At 41.7% G+C, this 15,316-nt stretch overlaps 14 non-coding genes across 14 annotated transcripts; all 14 read right to left on the reverse strand.

Annotated features, from left to right (window-relative positions):
• Positions 1-326: 326 nt before the first annotated feature.
• Positions 327-399, reverse strand: trnav-aac (transfer RNA valine (anticodon AAC)). The gene has a single exon. It is a non-coding gene; the product is annotated as a tRNA-Val (tRNA).
• Positions 400-1,166: 767 nt separating this feature from the next.
• Positions 1,167-1,239, reverse strand: trnav-aac (transfer RNA valine (anticodon AAC)). Its single transcript has one exon. It is a non-coding gene; the product is annotated as a tRNA-Val (tRNA).
• Positions 1,240-1,988: 749 nt separating this feature from the next.
• On the reverse strand, positions 1,989-2,061 carry trnav-cac (transfer RNA valine (anticodon CAC)). The gene has a single exon. It is a non-coding gene; the product is annotated as a tRNA-Val (tRNA).
• A 513-nt stretch (positions 2,062-2,574) lies between these two features.
• Positions 2,575-2,647, reverse strand: trnav-aac (transfer RNA valine (anticodon AAC)). The gene has a single exon. It is a non-coding gene; the product is annotated as a tRNA-Val (tRNA).
• Positions 2,648-7,360: 4,713 nt separating this feature from the next.
• trnav-cac (transfer RNA valine (anticodon CAC)) lies at positions 7,361-7,433 on the reverse strand. The gene has a single exon. It is a non-coding gene; the product is annotated as a tRNA-Val (tRNA).
• Positions 7,434-7,946: 513 nt separating this feature from the next.
• Positions 7,947-8,019, reverse strand: trnaa-agc (transfer RNA alanine (anticodon AGC)). Its single transcript has one exon. It is a non-coding gene; the product is annotated as a tRNA-Ala (tRNA).
• A 1,174-nt stretch (positions 8,020-9,193) lies between these two features.
• On the reverse strand, positions 9,194-9,266 carry trnav-aac (transfer RNA valine (anticodon AAC)). Its single transcript has one exon. It is a non-coding gene; the product is annotated as a tRNA-Val (tRNA).
• A 663-nt stretch (positions 9,267-9,929) lies between these two features.
• trnav-aac (transfer RNA valine (anticodon AAC)) lies at positions 9,930-10,002 on the reverse strand. The gene has a single exon. It is a non-coding gene; the product is annotated as a tRNA-Val (tRNA).
• A 1,174-nt stretch (positions 10,003-11,176) lies between these two features.
• Positions 11,177-11,249, reverse strand: trnav-aac (transfer RNA valine (anticodon AAC)). Its single transcript has one exon. It is a non-coding gene; the product is annotated as a tRNA-Val (tRNA).
• A 576-nt stretch (positions 11,250-11,825) lies between these two features.
• On the reverse strand, positions 11,826-11,898 carry trnav-cac (transfer RNA valine (anticodon CAC)). Its single transcript has one exon. It is a non-coding gene; the product is annotated as a tRNA-Val (tRNA).
• Positions 11,899-12,411: 513 nt separating this feature from the next.
• trnav-aac (transfer RNA valine (anticodon AAC)) lies at positions 12,412-12,484 on the reverse strand. The gene has a single exon. It is a non-coding gene; the product is annotated as a tRNA-Val (tRNA).
• A 1,171-nt stretch (positions 12,485-13,655) lies between these two features.
• trnav-aac (transfer RNA valine (anticodon AAC)) lies at positions 13,656-13,728 on the reverse strand. Its single transcript has one exon. It is a non-coding gene; the product is annotated as a tRNA-Val (tRNA).
• A 586-nt stretch (positions 13,729-14,314) lies between these two features.
• On the reverse strand, positions 14,315-14,387 carry trnav-cac (transfer RNA valine (anticodon CAC)). Its single transcript has one exon. It is a non-coding gene; the product is annotated as a tRNA-Val (tRNA).
• Positions 14,388-14,899: 512 nt separating this feature from the next.
• trnai-aau (transfer RNA isoleucine (anticodon AAU)) lies at positions 14,900-14,972 on the reverse strand. The gene has a single exon. It is a non-coding gene; the product is annotated as a tRNA-Ile (tRNA).
• Between the last annotated feature and the right edge of the window lie 344 nt (positions 14,973-15,316).

Genomic DNA, 15,316 nt, shown 5'->3' on the forward strand with positions numbered 1-15,316 from the left:
CATAGCAAAGGGTCTGAAAACGTATGTAAATAAGTTTTTTTTTAAATATTTTTTTCATTTATAAAAACTATATGTTATCGCTTTGTCATTATGGGGTATTGTGTATAGTACCCATTAAAAACTAGCGGTCACATCAAGCAGCTGTAATGACAGAAAACAATCTACATTTTAGTTTGTTTTACCTTGGATTATATTGCCATTTATTTGGATATATCCAGTACAATGACCCTGATAAATGAATTTGCATGAGGAAAAGGAAAGGAGGAGTCCTAAGGAGTCCAAAGGAGTCCTAAGTGAATAGGCTTACTGTCCAATTTTTTAAAATATGTTTCCGCCCGGTCTCAAACCGGGGACCTTTCGCGTGTTAAGCGAACGTGATAACCACTACACTACGGAAACCTAATGAGTGGAATTCAAAGGGTGTGGCTGACTTTGGCTGGGTGGGACATTTATCGCTCTCAGAACCTAATGAAATCAGAAATTACTTAGTCCATTAATTAAGCAATAAGGCTTGAGAAGCCGGGAATTATTGTGTGCCGCCGGCTCTTGGAAGAGGCTTGCTTGGTGGTTGAAAACTTCTTCCATTTAAGAGTGATGGAAGCCACTGTGTTCTTGGGTACCTTCAATGCTGCAGAAATGACCAATCATTTGAACTTACCACAGGTGGACTCCTATCAAGTTGAAGAAACATCTAAGGATGATCAATGGAAACAGGATGGACCTGAGCTCAATTTCCAGCCTCATAGCAAAGGGTCTGAAAACGTATGTAAATAAGGTTTTTTTTAAATATTTTTTTCATTAATAAAAACTATATGTTATCGCTTTGTCATTATGGGGTATTGTGTATAGTACCCATTAAAAACTGGCGGTCACATCAAGCAGCTGTAATGACAGAAAACAATCTACATTTTTGTTTGTTTTACCTTGGATTATATTGCCATTTATTTGGATATATCCATTACAATGACCCTGATAAATGAATTTGCCTGGCTCAGAGAAGCTGTCAGTCTGGTCACATTCATACAGATCGCACGGAGGAGGTCCCCTAAAAAACGGCAACATTGATCCACAGGTCGGAGAGGTAGACAGCAAGGTTTAGACAAACCTCAACTGTTTCAAACCAAATGCTAGTCTCTGGGCATTGGGAAATATTGAATATTACAAAATGTTTCCGCCCGGTTTCGAACCGGGGACCTTTCGCATGTTAAGCGAACGTGATAACCACTACACTACGGAAACCTAATGAGTGGAATTCAACGGGTGTGGCTGACTTTGGCTGGGTGGGACATTTATCGCTCTCAGAACCTAATGAAATCAGAAATTACTTAGTCCATTAATTAAGCAATAAGGCTTGAGAAGCCGGGAATTATTGTGTGCCGCCGGCTCTTGGAACAGGCTTGGTGGTTCAAAACTTCTTCCATTTAAGAGTGATGGAAACCACTGTGTTCTTGGTTACCTTCAATGCTGCAGAAATGACCAATCATTTGAATTTACCACAGGTGGACTCCAATCAAGTTAAAGAAATATATAAGGATGATCAATGGAAACAGGATGGACCTGAGATCAATTTCCAGCCTCATAGCAAAGGGTCTGAAAACGTATGTATATAAGTTTTAAAAAATATATATTTTTCATTAATAAAAACTATGTGTTATCGCTTTGTCATTATGGGGTATTGTGTATAGTACCCATTAAAAACTAGCGGTCACATCAAGCAGCTGTAATGACAGAAAACAATCTACATTTTTGTTTGTTTTACCTTGGATTATATTGCCATTTATTTGGATATATCCATTACAATGACCCTGATAAATGAATTTGCCTGGCTCAGAGAAGCTGTCAGTCTGGTCACATTCATACAGATCGCACGGAGGAGGTCCCCCAAAAAATGGCAAAATTGATCCACAGGTCGGAGAGGTAGACAGCAAGGTTTAGACAAACCTCAACTGTTAGCCTCTGGGCATTGGGAAATATTGAATATTACAAATTGTTTCCGCCCGGTTTCGAACCGGGGACCTTTCACGTGTGAGGTGAACGTGATAACCACTACACTACGGAAACCTAATGTGTGGAATACCAAGGGTGTGACTGACTTTCGCGTGTGAGGCGAACGTGATAACCACTACAATACTGAAACTACAATACAAAAAGAGGAAGTTGTGGAAAATATTAGGAATGCCCACAAGTCTACCTCACATAATATCCCAAATTGAGTACCACAGAAAGAGCCATAATACCCATTAAAAACTAGCGGTCAAACAGGAAAATGGTTCCAATCGTTTTTCCACCATTCATGTTCCCCACGGGGGATTTTAAAAACACTTGAAATAAGGGCTGTGGCTCTTGTCGGCTTACCCTGGCATGGTAAACTATTTGAATCATTATGGACCTCAGACCACACGTAGCAGGAATGTATTCAGAGCGCCCAAGCTAGCCACACATGCAGAGTGCGTTACGCGACTAAAAAAGGTATGTCTGAATAGCAAATATTGAGAAGTGCGAAGGAAAAGCATGAATCCCGAAATTGGGACCAAGTCCTAAGTGAATAGGCTTACTGTCCAATTTTTTAAAATATGTTTCCGCCCGGTCTCAAACCGGGGACCTTTCGCATGTTAAGCGAACGTGATAACCACTACACTACGGAAACCTAATGAGTGGAATTCAAAGGGTGTGGCTGACTTTGGCTGGGTGGGACGTTTATTTTTTATTTATTTTATTTATTATTATTATTATGTTTTCTTCTTGGGCCTCTATAACTATATCTATTGTTTTTATTTTTGTTGTTGTTGTGTGATTTGGATTGATCCCCTCTACCACACGGAACCCCACTAATCTACTGACGGAGCGCAGGAGGTGGCTAACAACAGACCTCCATCCTATGCTAGCTTGCTACCGTTGCCCTGGCTAGCTGTCTAAATCACCAACCAACCTCTCCACTCACCGGACCCTTTTGATCACTCGACTAAGCATGCCTCTCCGTAATGTCAATATGTCTTGTCCATTTCTGTTCTGGTTAGTGTTTATTGGCTTATTTCACTGTAGAGCCTCTAGTCCTGCTCACTATACCTTATCCAACCTATTAGTTCCACCACCCACACATGCAATGACATCTCCTGGTTTCAACGATGTTTCTAGAGACAATATCTCTCTCTTCATCACTCAATACCTAGGTTTACCTCCACTGTATTCACATCCTACCATACATTTGTCTGTACATTATACCTTGATGCTATTTTATCGCCCCCAGAAACCTCCTTTTACTCTATGTTCCAGACGTTCTAGACGACCAATTCTCATAGCTTTTAGCCGTACCCTTATTCTACTCCTCCTATGTTCCTCTGGCGATGTAGAGGTGAATCCAGGCCCTGCAGTGCCTAGCTCCACTCCTATTCCCCAGGCGCTCTCTTTTGACGACTTCTGTAACCGTAATAGCCTTGGTTTCATGCATGTTAACATTAGAAGCCTCCTCCCTAAGTTTGTTCTATTCACTGCTTTAGCACACTCTGCCAACCCGGATGTTCTAGCTGTGTCTGAATCCTGGCTTAGGAAGACCACCAAAAACTCAGACATTTTAATTCCAAACTACAACATTTTCAGACAAGATAGAACTGCCAAAGGGGGCGGTGTTGCAATCTACTGCAAAGATAGCCTGCAGAGTTCTGTCCTACTATCCAGGTCTGTACCCAAACAATTTGAACTTCTACTTTTAAAAATCCACCTCTCTAAAAACAAGTCTCTCACCGTTGCCGCCTGCTATAGACCACCCTCTGCCCCCAGCTGTGCTCTGGACACCATATGTGAACTGATTGCCCCCCATCTATCTTCAGAGTTCGTGCTGCTAGGCGACCTAAACTGGAACATGCTTAACACCCCAGCCATCCTACAATCTAAACTTGATGCCCTCAATCTCACACAAATAATCAATGAACCTACCAGGTACCTCCCCAAAACCTTAAACACGGGCACCCTCATAGATATCATCCTAACCAACTTCCCCTCTAAATACACCTCTGCTGTCTTCAACCAAGATCTCAGCGATCACTGCCTCATTGCCTGCATCCGTAATGGGTCAGCGGTCAAACGACCTCCACTCATCACTGTAAATCGCTCCCTGAAACACTTCTGCGAGCAGGCCTTTCTAATCGACCTGGCCGGGGTATCCTGGAAGGATATTGATCTCATCCCGTCAGTAGAGGATGCCTGGATATTTTTTTTAAATGCCTTCCTAACCATCTTAAATAAACATGCCCCATTTAAGAAATTTAGAACCAGGAACAGATATAGCCCTTGGTTCTCCCCAGACCTGACTGCCCTTAACCAACACAAAAACATCCTATGGTGTTCTGCATTAGCATCGAACAGCCCCCGTGATATGCAGCTGTTCAGGGAAGCTAGAAATCATTATACACAGGCAGTTAGAAAAGCCAAGGCTAGCTTTTTCAAGCAGAAATTTGCTTCCTGCAACACTAACTCAAAAAAGTTCTGGGACACTGTAAAGTCCATGGAGAATAAGAACACCTCCTCCCAGCTGCCCACTGCACTGAAGATAGGAAACACTGTCACCACTGATAAATCCACCATAATTGAGAATTTCAATAAGCATTTTTCTACGGCTGGCCATGCTTTCCACCTGGCTACTCCTACCCCGGACAACAGCACTGCACCCCCAACAGCAACTCGCCCAAGCCTTCCCCATTTCTCCTTCTCCCAAATCCATTCAGCTGATGTTCTGAAAGAGCTGCAAAATCTGGACCCCTACAAATCAGCCGGGCTAGACAATCTGGACCCTTTCTTTCTAAAATTATCTGCCGAAATTGTTGCCACCCCTATTACTAGCCTGTTCAACCTCTCTTTCGTGTCGTCTGAGATTCCCAAAGATTGGAAAGCAGCTGCGGTCATCCCCCTCTTCAAAGGGGGGGACACTCTTGACCCAAACTGCTACAGACCTATATCTATCCTACCGTGCCTTTCTAAGGTCTTCGAAAGCCAAGTCAACAAACAGATTACCGACCATTTCGAATCTCACCATACCTTCTCTGCTATGCAATCCGGTTTCAGAGCTGGTCATGGGTGCACCTCAGCCACGCTCAAGGTCCTAAACGATATCTTAACCGCCATCGATAAGAAACATTACTGTGCAGCCGTATTCATTGATCTGGCCAAGGCTTTCGACTCTGTCAATCACCATATCCTCATCGGCAGACTCGACAGCCTTGGTTTCTCAAATGATTGCCTCGCTGGGTTCACCAACTACTTCTCTGATAGAGTTCAGTGTGTCAAATCGGAGGGTCTGCTGTCCGGACCTCTGGCAGTCTCTATGGGGGTGCCACAGGGTTCAATTCTTGGACCGACTCTCTTCTCTGTATACATCAATGAGGTCGCTCTTGCTGCTGGTGAGTCCCTGATCCACCTCTACGCAGACGACACCATTCTGTATACTTCCGGCCCTTCTTTGGACACTGTGTTAACAACCCTCCAGGCAAGCTTCAATGCCATACAACTCTCCTTCCGTGGCCTCCAATTGCTCTTAAATACAAGTAAAACTAAATGCATGCTCTTCAACCGATCGCTACCTGCACCTACCCGCCTGTCCAACATCACTACTCTGGACGGCTCTGACTTAGAATACGTGGACAACTACAAATACTTAGGTGTCTGGTTAGACTGTAAACTCTCCTTCCAGACCCATATCAAACATCTCCAATCCAAAGTTAAATCTAGAATTGGCTTCCTATTTCGCAACAAAGCATCCTTCACTCATGCTGCCAAACATACCCTTGTAAAACTGACCATCCTACCAATCCTCGACTTTGGCGATGTCATTTACAAAATAGCCTCCAATACCTTACTCAACAAATTGGATGCAGTCTATCACAGTGCAATCCGTTTTATCACCAAAGCCCCATATACTACCCACCATTGCGACCTGTACGCACTCGTTGGCTGGCCCTCGCTTCATACTCGTCGCCAAACCCACTGGCTCCATGTCATCTACAAGACCCTGCTAGGTAAAGTCCCCCCTTATCTCAGCTCACTGGTCACCATAGCATCTCCCACCTGTAGCACACGCTCCAGCAGGTATATCTCTCTAGTCACCCCCAAAACCAATTCTTTCTTTAGCCGCCTCTCCTTTTAGTTCTCTGCTGCCAATGACTGGAACGAACTACAAAAATCTCTGAAACTGGAAACACTTATCTCCCTCACTAGCTTTAAGCAAAAACTGTCAGAGCAGCTCACAGATTACTGCACCTGCACCTGCACCTGCACCTTTAATTTATTTATTTATTTTGCTCCTTTGCACCCCATTATTTTTTATTTCTACTTTGCACATTCTTCCATTGCAAAACTACCATTCCAGTATTTTACTTGCTATATTGTATTTACTTTGCCATCATGGCCTTTTTTGCCTTTACCTCCCTTCTCACCTCATTTGCACCTGCACCTGCACCTGCAACTGCACCTGCACCTTTAATTTATTTATTTATTTTGCTCCTTTGCACCCCATTATTTTTTATTTCTACTTTGCACATTCTTCCATTGCAAAACTACCATTCCAGTATTTTACTTGCTATATTGTATTTACTTTGCCATCATGGCCTTTTTTGCCTTTACCTCCCTTCTCACCTCATTTGCTCACATTGTATATAGACTTGTTTATACTGCATTATTGACTGTATGTTTGTTTTTACTCCATGTGTAACTCTGTGTCGTTTTATCTGTCGAACTGCTTTGCTTTATCTTGGCCAGGTCGCAATTGTAAATGAGAACTTGTTCTCAACTTGCCTACCTGGTTAAATAAAGGTAAAATAAAAATAAATAAATAAATCGCTCTCAGAACCTAATGAAATCAGAAATTACTTAGTCCATTAATTAAGCAATAAGGCTTGAGAAGCCGGGAATTATTGTGTGCCGCCGGCTCTTGGAAGAGGCTTGGTGGTTCAAAACTTCTTCCATTTAAGAGTGATGGAAGCCACTGTGTTCTTGGGTACCTTCAATGCTGCAGAAATGACCAATCATTTGAATTTACCACAGGTGGACTCCAATCAAGTTGAAGAAACATCTAAGGATGATCAATGGAAACAGGATGAACCTGAGCTCAATTTCCAGCCTCATAGCAAAGGGTCTGAAAACGTATGTAAATACGTTTTTTTTTAAATATTTTTTTCATTAATAAAAACTATATGTTATCGCTTTGTCATTATGGGGTATTGTGTATAGTACCCATTAACAACTAGCGGTCACATCAAGCAGCTGTAATGACAGAAAATAATCTAGGTAGACTGCAAGGTTTAGACAAAACTCAACTGTTTCAAACCAAATGCTAGCCTCTGGGCATTGGGAAATATTGAATATTACAAAATGTTTCCGCACGGTTTCGAACCGGGGACCTTTCGCATGTGAGGCGAACGTGATAACCACTACACTACGGAAACCTAATGTGTGGAAAACTAAGGGTGTGACTGACTTTCGCGTGTGAGGCGAACATGATAACCACTACACTACTGAAACTACAATACAAAAAGAGGAAGTCGTGGAAAATATTAGGAATGCCCACAAGTCTACCTCACATAATATCCCAAATTGAGTACCACAGAAAGAGCCATAATACCCATTAAAAACTAGCGGTCAAACAGGAAAATGGTTCCAATCGTTTTTCCACCATTCATATTCCCCACGGGGGATTTTAAAAACACTTGAAATAAGGGCTGTGTTTCTTGTCAGCTTACCCTGGCATGGTAAACTATTTGAATCATTATGGACCTCAGACCACACGTAGCAGGAATGTATTCAGAGCGCCCAAGCTAGCCACACATGCAGAGTGCGTTACGCGACTAAAAAAGGTATGTCTGAATAGCAAATATTGAGAAGTGCGAAGGAAAAGTATGAATTCCGAAATTGGGACCGAGTCCTAAGTGAATAGGCTTACTGTCCAATTTTTTAAAATATGTTTCCGCCCGGTCTCGAACCGGGGACCTTTCGCGTGCTAAGCAAACGTGATAACCACTACACTACGGAAACCTAATGAGTGGAATTCAAAGGGTGTGACTGACTTTGGCTGGGTGGGACATTTATCGCTCTCAGAACCTAATGAAATCAGAAATTACTTAGTCCATTAATTAAGCAATAAGGCTTGAGAAGCCGGGAATTATTGTGTGCCGCCGGCTCTTGGAAGAGGCTTGGTGGTTCAAAACTTCTTCCTTTTAAGAGTGATGGAAGCCAGTGTGTTCTTGGGTACCTTCAATGCTGCAGAAATGACCAATCATTTGAATTTACCACAGGTGGACTCCAATCAAGTTAAAGAAATATCTAAGGATGATCAATGGAATCAGGATGGACCTGAGCTCAATTTCCAGCCTCATAGCAAAGGGTCTGAAAACGTATGTAAATACGTTTTTTTTTAAATATTTTTTTCATTAATAAAAACTATATGTTATCGCTTTGTCATTATGGGGTATTGTGTATAGTACCCATTAAAAACTAGCGGTCACATCAAGCAGCTGTAATGACAGAAAATAATCTAGGTAGACTGCAAGGTTTAGACAAAACTCAACTGTTTCAAACCAAATGCTAGCCTCTGGGCATTGGGAAATATTGAATATTACAAAATGTTTCCGCACGGTTTCGAACCAGGGACCTTTCGCGTGTGAGGTGAATGTGATAACCACTACACTACGGAAATCTAATGTGTGGAAAACTAAGGGTGTGACTTACTTTCGCGTGTGAGGCGAACGTGATAACCACTACACTACTGAAACTACAATACAAAAAGAGTAAGTCGTGGAAAATATTAGGAATGCCCACAAGTCTACCTCACATAATATCCCAAATTGAGTACCACAGAAAGAGCCATAATACCCATTAAAAACTAGCGGTCAAACAGGAAAATGGTTCCAATCGTTTTTCCACCATTCATATTCCCCACGGGGGATTTTAAAAACACTTGAAATAAGGGCTGTGTTTCTTGTCAGCTTACCCTGGCATGGTAAACTATTTGAATCATTATGGACCTCAGACCACACGTAGCAGGAATGTATTCAGAGCGCCCAAGCTAGCCACACATGCAGAGTGCGTTACGCGACTAAAAAAGGTATGTCTGAATAGCAAATATTGAGAAGTGCGAAGGAAAAGCATGAATTCTGAAATTGGGACCGAGTCATAAGTGAATAGGCTTACTGTCCAATTTTTTTAAATATGTTTCCGCCCGGTCTCGAACCGGGGACCTTTCGCATGTTAAGCGAACGTGATAACCACTACACTACGGAAACCTAATGAGTGGGATTCAAAGGGTGTGACTGACTTTGGCTGGGTGGGACATTTATCGCTCTCAGAACCTAATGAAATCAGAAATTACTTAGTCCATTAATTAAGCAATAAGGCTTGAGAAGCCGGGAATTATTGTGTGACGCCGGCTCTTGGAAGAGGCTTGGTGGTTCAAAACTTCTTCCATTTAAGAGTGATGGAAGCCACTGTGTTCTTGGGTCCCTTCAATGCTGCAGAAATGACCAATCATTTGAATTTACCACAGGTGGACTCCAATCAAGTTAAAGAAATATCTAAGGATGATCAATGGAAACAGGATGGACCTGAGCTCAATTTCCAGCCTCATAGCAAAGGGTCTGAAAACGTATGTAAATAAGTTTTTTTTTAAATATTTTTTCATTAATAAAAACTATATGTTATCGCTTTGTCATTATGGGGTATTGTGTATAGTACCCATTAAAAACTAGCGGTCACATCAAGCAGCTGTAATGACAGAAAACAATCTACATTTTAGTTTGTTTTACCTTGGATTATATTGCCATTTATTTGGATATATCCAGTACAATGACCCTGATAAATGAATTTGCATGAGGAAAAGGAAAGGAGGAGTCCTAAGGAGTCCAATGGAGTCCTAAGTGAATAGGCTTACTGTCCAATTTTTTTAAATATGTTTCCGCCCGGTCTCAAACCGGGGACCTTTCGCGTGTTAAGCGAACGTGATAACCACTACACTACGGAAACCTAATGAGTGGAATTCAAAGGGTGTGACTGACTTTGGCTGGGTGGGACATTTATCGCTCTCAGAACCTAATGAAATCAGAAATTACTTAGTCCATTAATTAAGCAATAAGGCTTGAGAAGCCGGGAATTATTGTGTGCCGCCGGCTCTTGGAAGAGGCTTGGTGGTTCAAAACTTCTTCCTTTTAAGAGTGATGGAAGCCAGTGTGTTCTTGGGTACCTTCAATGCTGCAGAAATGACCAATCCTTTGAATTTACCACAGGTGGACTCCAATCAAGTTAAAGAAATATCTAAGGATGATCAATGGAATCAGGATGGACCTGAGCTCAATTTCCAGCCTCATAGCAAAGGGTCTGAAAACGTATGTAAATAAGTTTTTTTTAAAATATTTTTTTCATTAATAAAAACTATATGTTATCGCTTTGTCATTATGGGGTATTGTGTATAGTACCCATTAAAAACTAGCGGTCACATCAAGCAGCTGTAATGACAGAAAATAATCTAGGTAGACTGCAAGGTTTAGACAAAACTCAACTGTTTCAAACCAAATGCTAGCCTCTGGGCATTGGGAAATATTGAATATTACAAAATGTTTCCGCACGGTTTCGAACCAGGGACCTTTCGCGTGTGAGGTGAATGTGATAACCACTACACTACGGAAATCTAATGTGTGGAAAACTAAGGGTGTGACTTACTTTCGCGTGTGAGGCGAACGTGATAACCACTACACTACTGAAACTACAATACAAAAAGAGTAAGTCGTGGAAAATATTAGGAATGCCCACAAGTCTACCTCACATAATATCCCAAATTGAGTACCACAGAAAGAGCCATAATACCCATTAAAAACTAGCGGTCAAACAGGAAAATGGTTCCAATCGTTTTTCCACCATTCATATTCCCCACGGGGGATTTTAAAAACACTTGAAATAAGGGCTGTGTTTCTTGTCAGCTTACCCTGGCATGGTAAACTATTTGAATCATTATGGACCTCAGACCACACGTAGCAGGAATGTATTCAGAGCGCCCAATCTAGCCACACATGCAGAGTGCATTACGCGACTAAAAAAGGTATGTCTGAATAGCAAATATTGAGAAGTGCGAAGGAAAAGCATGAATTCCGAAATTGGGACCGAGTCCTAAGTGAATAGGCTTACTGTCCAATTTTTTTAAATATGTTTCCGCCCGGTCTCGAACCGGGGACCTTTCGCGTGTTAAGCGAACGTGATAACCACTACACTACAGAAACCTAATGAGAGGTATTCAAAGGGTGTGACTGACTTTGGCTGGGTGGGACATTTATCGCTCTCAGAACCTAATGAAATCAGAAATTACTTAGTCCATTAATTAAGCAATAAGGCTTGAGAAGCCGGGAATTATTGTGTGACGCCGGCTCTTGGAAGAGGCTTGGTGGTTCAAAACTTCTTCCATTTAAAAGTGATGGAAGCCACTGTGTTCTTGGGTACCTTCAATGCTGCAGAAATGACCAATCATTTGAATTTACCACAGGTGGACTCCAGTCAAGTTAAAGAAATATCTAAGGATGATCAATGGAAACAGGATGGACCTGAGCTCAATTTCCAGCCTCATAGCAAAGGGTCTGAAAACGTATGTAAATAAGTTTTTTTTTAAATATTTTTTTCATTAATAAAAACTATATGTTATCGCTTTGTCATTATGGGGTATTGTGTATAGTACCCATTAACAACTAGCGGTCACATCAAGCAGCTGTAATGACAGAAAATAATCTAGGTTTAGACAAAACTCAACTGTTTCAAACCAAATGCTAGCCTCTGGGCATTGGGAAATATTGAATATTACAAAATGTTTCCGCACGGTTTCGAACCGGGGACCTTTCGCGTGTGAGGCGAACGTGATAACCACTACACTACGGAAACCTAATGTGTGGAAAACTAAGGGTGTGACTGACTTTCGCGTGTGAGGCGAACGTGATAACCACTACACTACTGAAACTACAATACAAAAAGAGGAAGTCGTGGAAAATATTAGGAATGCCCACAAGTCTACCTCACATAATATCCCAAATTGAGTACCACAGAAAGAGCCATAATACCCATTAAAAACTAGCGGTCAAACAGGAAAATGGTTCCAATCGTTTTTCCACCATTCATATTCCCCACGGAGGATTTTAAAAACACTTGAAATAAGGGCTGTGTTTCTTGTCAGCTTACCCTGGCATGGTAAACTATTTGAATCATTATGGACCTCAGACCACACGTAGCAGGAATGTATTCAGAGCGCCCAAGCTAGCCACACATGCAGAGTGCGTTATGCGACTAAAAAAGGTATGTCTGAATAGCAAATATTGAGAAGTGCGAAGGAAAAGCATGAATTCTGAAATTGGGACCGAGTCCTAAGTGAATAGGGTTACTGTCCAATTTTTTAAAATATGTTTCCGCCCGGTCTCGAACCGGGGACCTTTCGCGTGTTAAGCGAATGTGATAACCACTACACTACAGAAACCTAATGAGAGGTATTCAAAGGGTGTGACTGACTTTGGCTGGGTGGGACATTTATCGCTCTCAGAACCTAATGAAATCAGAAATTACTTAGTCCATTAATTAAGCAATAAGGCTTGAGAAGCCGGGAATTATTGTGTGCCACCGGCTCTTGGAAGAGGCTTGGTGGTTCAAAACTTCTTCCATTTAAGAGTGATGGAAGCCACTGTGTTCTTGGGTACCTTCAATGCTGCAGAAATGACCAATCATTTGAATTTACCACAGGTGGACTCCAATCAAGTTAAAGAAATATCTAAGGATGATCAATGGAAACAGGTTGGACCTGAGCTCAATTTCCAGCCTCATAGCAAAGGGTCTGAAAACGTATGTATATACGTTTTTTTTAAATATTTTTTCATTAATAAAAACTATATGTATCGCTTTGTCATTATGGGGTATTGTGTATAGTACCCATTAACAACTAGCGGTCACATCAAGCAGCTGTAATGACAGAAAATAATCTAGGTAGACTGCAAGGTTTAGACAAAACTCAACTGTTTCAAACCAAATGCTAGCCTCTGGGCATTGGGAAATATTGAATATTACAAAATGTTTCCGCACGGTTTCGAACCAGGGGACCTTTCGCGTGTGAGGCGAATGTGATAACCACTACACTACGGAAACCTAATGTGTGGAAAACTAAGGGTGTGACTGACTTTCGCGTGTGAGGCGAACGTGATAACCACTACACTACTGAAACTACAATACAAAAGAGGAAGTCGTGGAAAATATTAGGAATGCCCACAAGTCTACCTCACATAATATCCCAAATTGAGTACCACAGAAAGAGCCATAATACCCATTAAAAACTAGCGGTCAAACAGGAAAATGGTTCCAATCGTTTTTCCACCATTCATATTCCCCACGGGGGATTTTAAAAACACTTGAAATAAGGGCTGTGTTTCTTGTCAGCTTACCCTGGCATGGTAAACTATTTGAATCATTATGGACCTCAGACCACACGTAGCAGGAATGTATTCAGAGCGCCCAAGCTAGCCACACATGCAGAGTGCGTTACGCGACTAAAAAAGGTATGTCTGAATAGCAAATATTGAGAAGTGCGAAGGAAAAGCATGAATTCCGAAATTGGGACCGAGTCCTAAGTGAATAGGCTTACTGTCCAATTTTTTTAAATATGTTTCCGCCCGGTCTCGAACCGGGGACCTTTCGCGTGTTAAGCGAACGTGATAACCACTACACTACAGAAACCTAATGAGTGGAATTCAAAGGGTGTGACTGACTTTGGCTGGGTGGGACATTTATCGCTCTCAGAACGTAATGAAATCAGAAATTACTTAGTCCATTAATTAAGCAATAAGGCTTGAGAAGCCGGGAATTATTGTGTGCCGCCGGCTCTTGGAAGAGGCTTGGTGGTTCAAAACTTCTTCCATTTAAGAGTGATGGAAGCCACTGTGTTCTTGGGTACCTTCAATGCTGCAGAAATGACCAATCATTTGAATTTACCACAGGTGGACTCCAATCAAGTTGAAGAAACATCTAAGGATGATCAATGGAAACAGGATGGACCTGAGCTCAATTTCCAGCCTCATAGCAAAGGGTCTGAAAACGTATGTAAATAAGTTTTTTTTATTTTATGTTTCATTAATAAAAACGATATGTTATCGCTTTGTCATTATGGGGTATTGTGTATAGTACCCATTAAAAACTAGCGGTCACATCAAGCAGCTGTAATTACAGAAAATAATCTAGGTAGACTGCAAGGTTTCGACAAAACTCAACTGTTTCAAACCAAATGCTAGCCTCTGGGCATTGGGAAATATTGAATATTACAAAATGTTTCCGCACGGTTTCGAACCGGGGACCTTTCGCGTGTGAGGCGAACGTGATAACCACTACACTACGGAAACCTAATGTGTGGAAAACTAAGGGTGTGACTGACATTCGCGTGTGAGGCGAACGTGATAACCACTACACTACTGAAACTACAATACAAAAAGAGGAGGTCGTGGAAAATATTAGGAATGCCCACAAGTCTACCTCACATAATATCCCAAATTCAGTACCACAGAAAGAGCCATAATACCCATTAAAAACTAGCGGTCAAACAGGAAAATGGTTCCAAACGTTTTTCCACCATTCATATTCCCCACGGGGGATTTTAAAAACACTTGAAATAAGGGCTGTGTTTCTTGTCAGCTTACCCTGGCATGGTAAACTATTTGAATCATTATGGACCTCAGACCACACGTAGCAGGAATGTATTCAGAGCGCCCAAGCTAGCCACACATGCAGAGTGCGTTCGCGACTAAAAAAGGTATGTCTGAATAGCAAATATTGAGAAGTGCGAAGGAAAAGCATGAATTCCGAAATTGGGACCGAGTCCTAAGTGAATAGGCTTACTGTCCAATTTTTTAAAATATGTTTCCACCCGGTCTCGAACCGGGGACCTTTCGCGCATTAAGCGAACATGATAACCACTACACTACAGAAACCTAATGAGTGGAATTCAAAGGGTGTGACTGACTTTGGCTGGGTGGGACATTTATCGCTCTCAGAACCTAATGAAATCAGAAATTACTTAGACCATTAATTAAGCAATAAGGCTTGAGAAGCCGGGAATTATTGTGTGCCGCCGGCTCTTGGAAGAGGCTTGGTGGTTCAAAACTTCTTCCATTTAAGAGTGATGGAAGCCACTGTGTTCTTGGGTACCTTCAATGCTGCAGAAATGACCAATCATTTGAATTTACCACAGGTGGACTCCAATCAAGTTAAAGAAATATCTAAGGATGATCAATGGAAACAGGATGGACCTGAGCTCAATTTCCAGCCTCATAGC

The sequence above is a fragment of the Oncorhynchus kisutch genome, unplaced genomic scaffold (genome assembly GCF_002021735.2).
Source record: "Oncorhynchus kisutch isolate 150728-3 unplaced genomic scaffold, Okis_V2 scaffold3947, whole genome shotgun sequence".
In the NCBI taxonomy this organism is placed as follows: domain Eukaryota; kingdom Metazoa; phylum Chordata; class Actinopteri; order Salmoniformes; family Salmonidae; genus Oncorhynchus; species Oncorhynchus kisutch.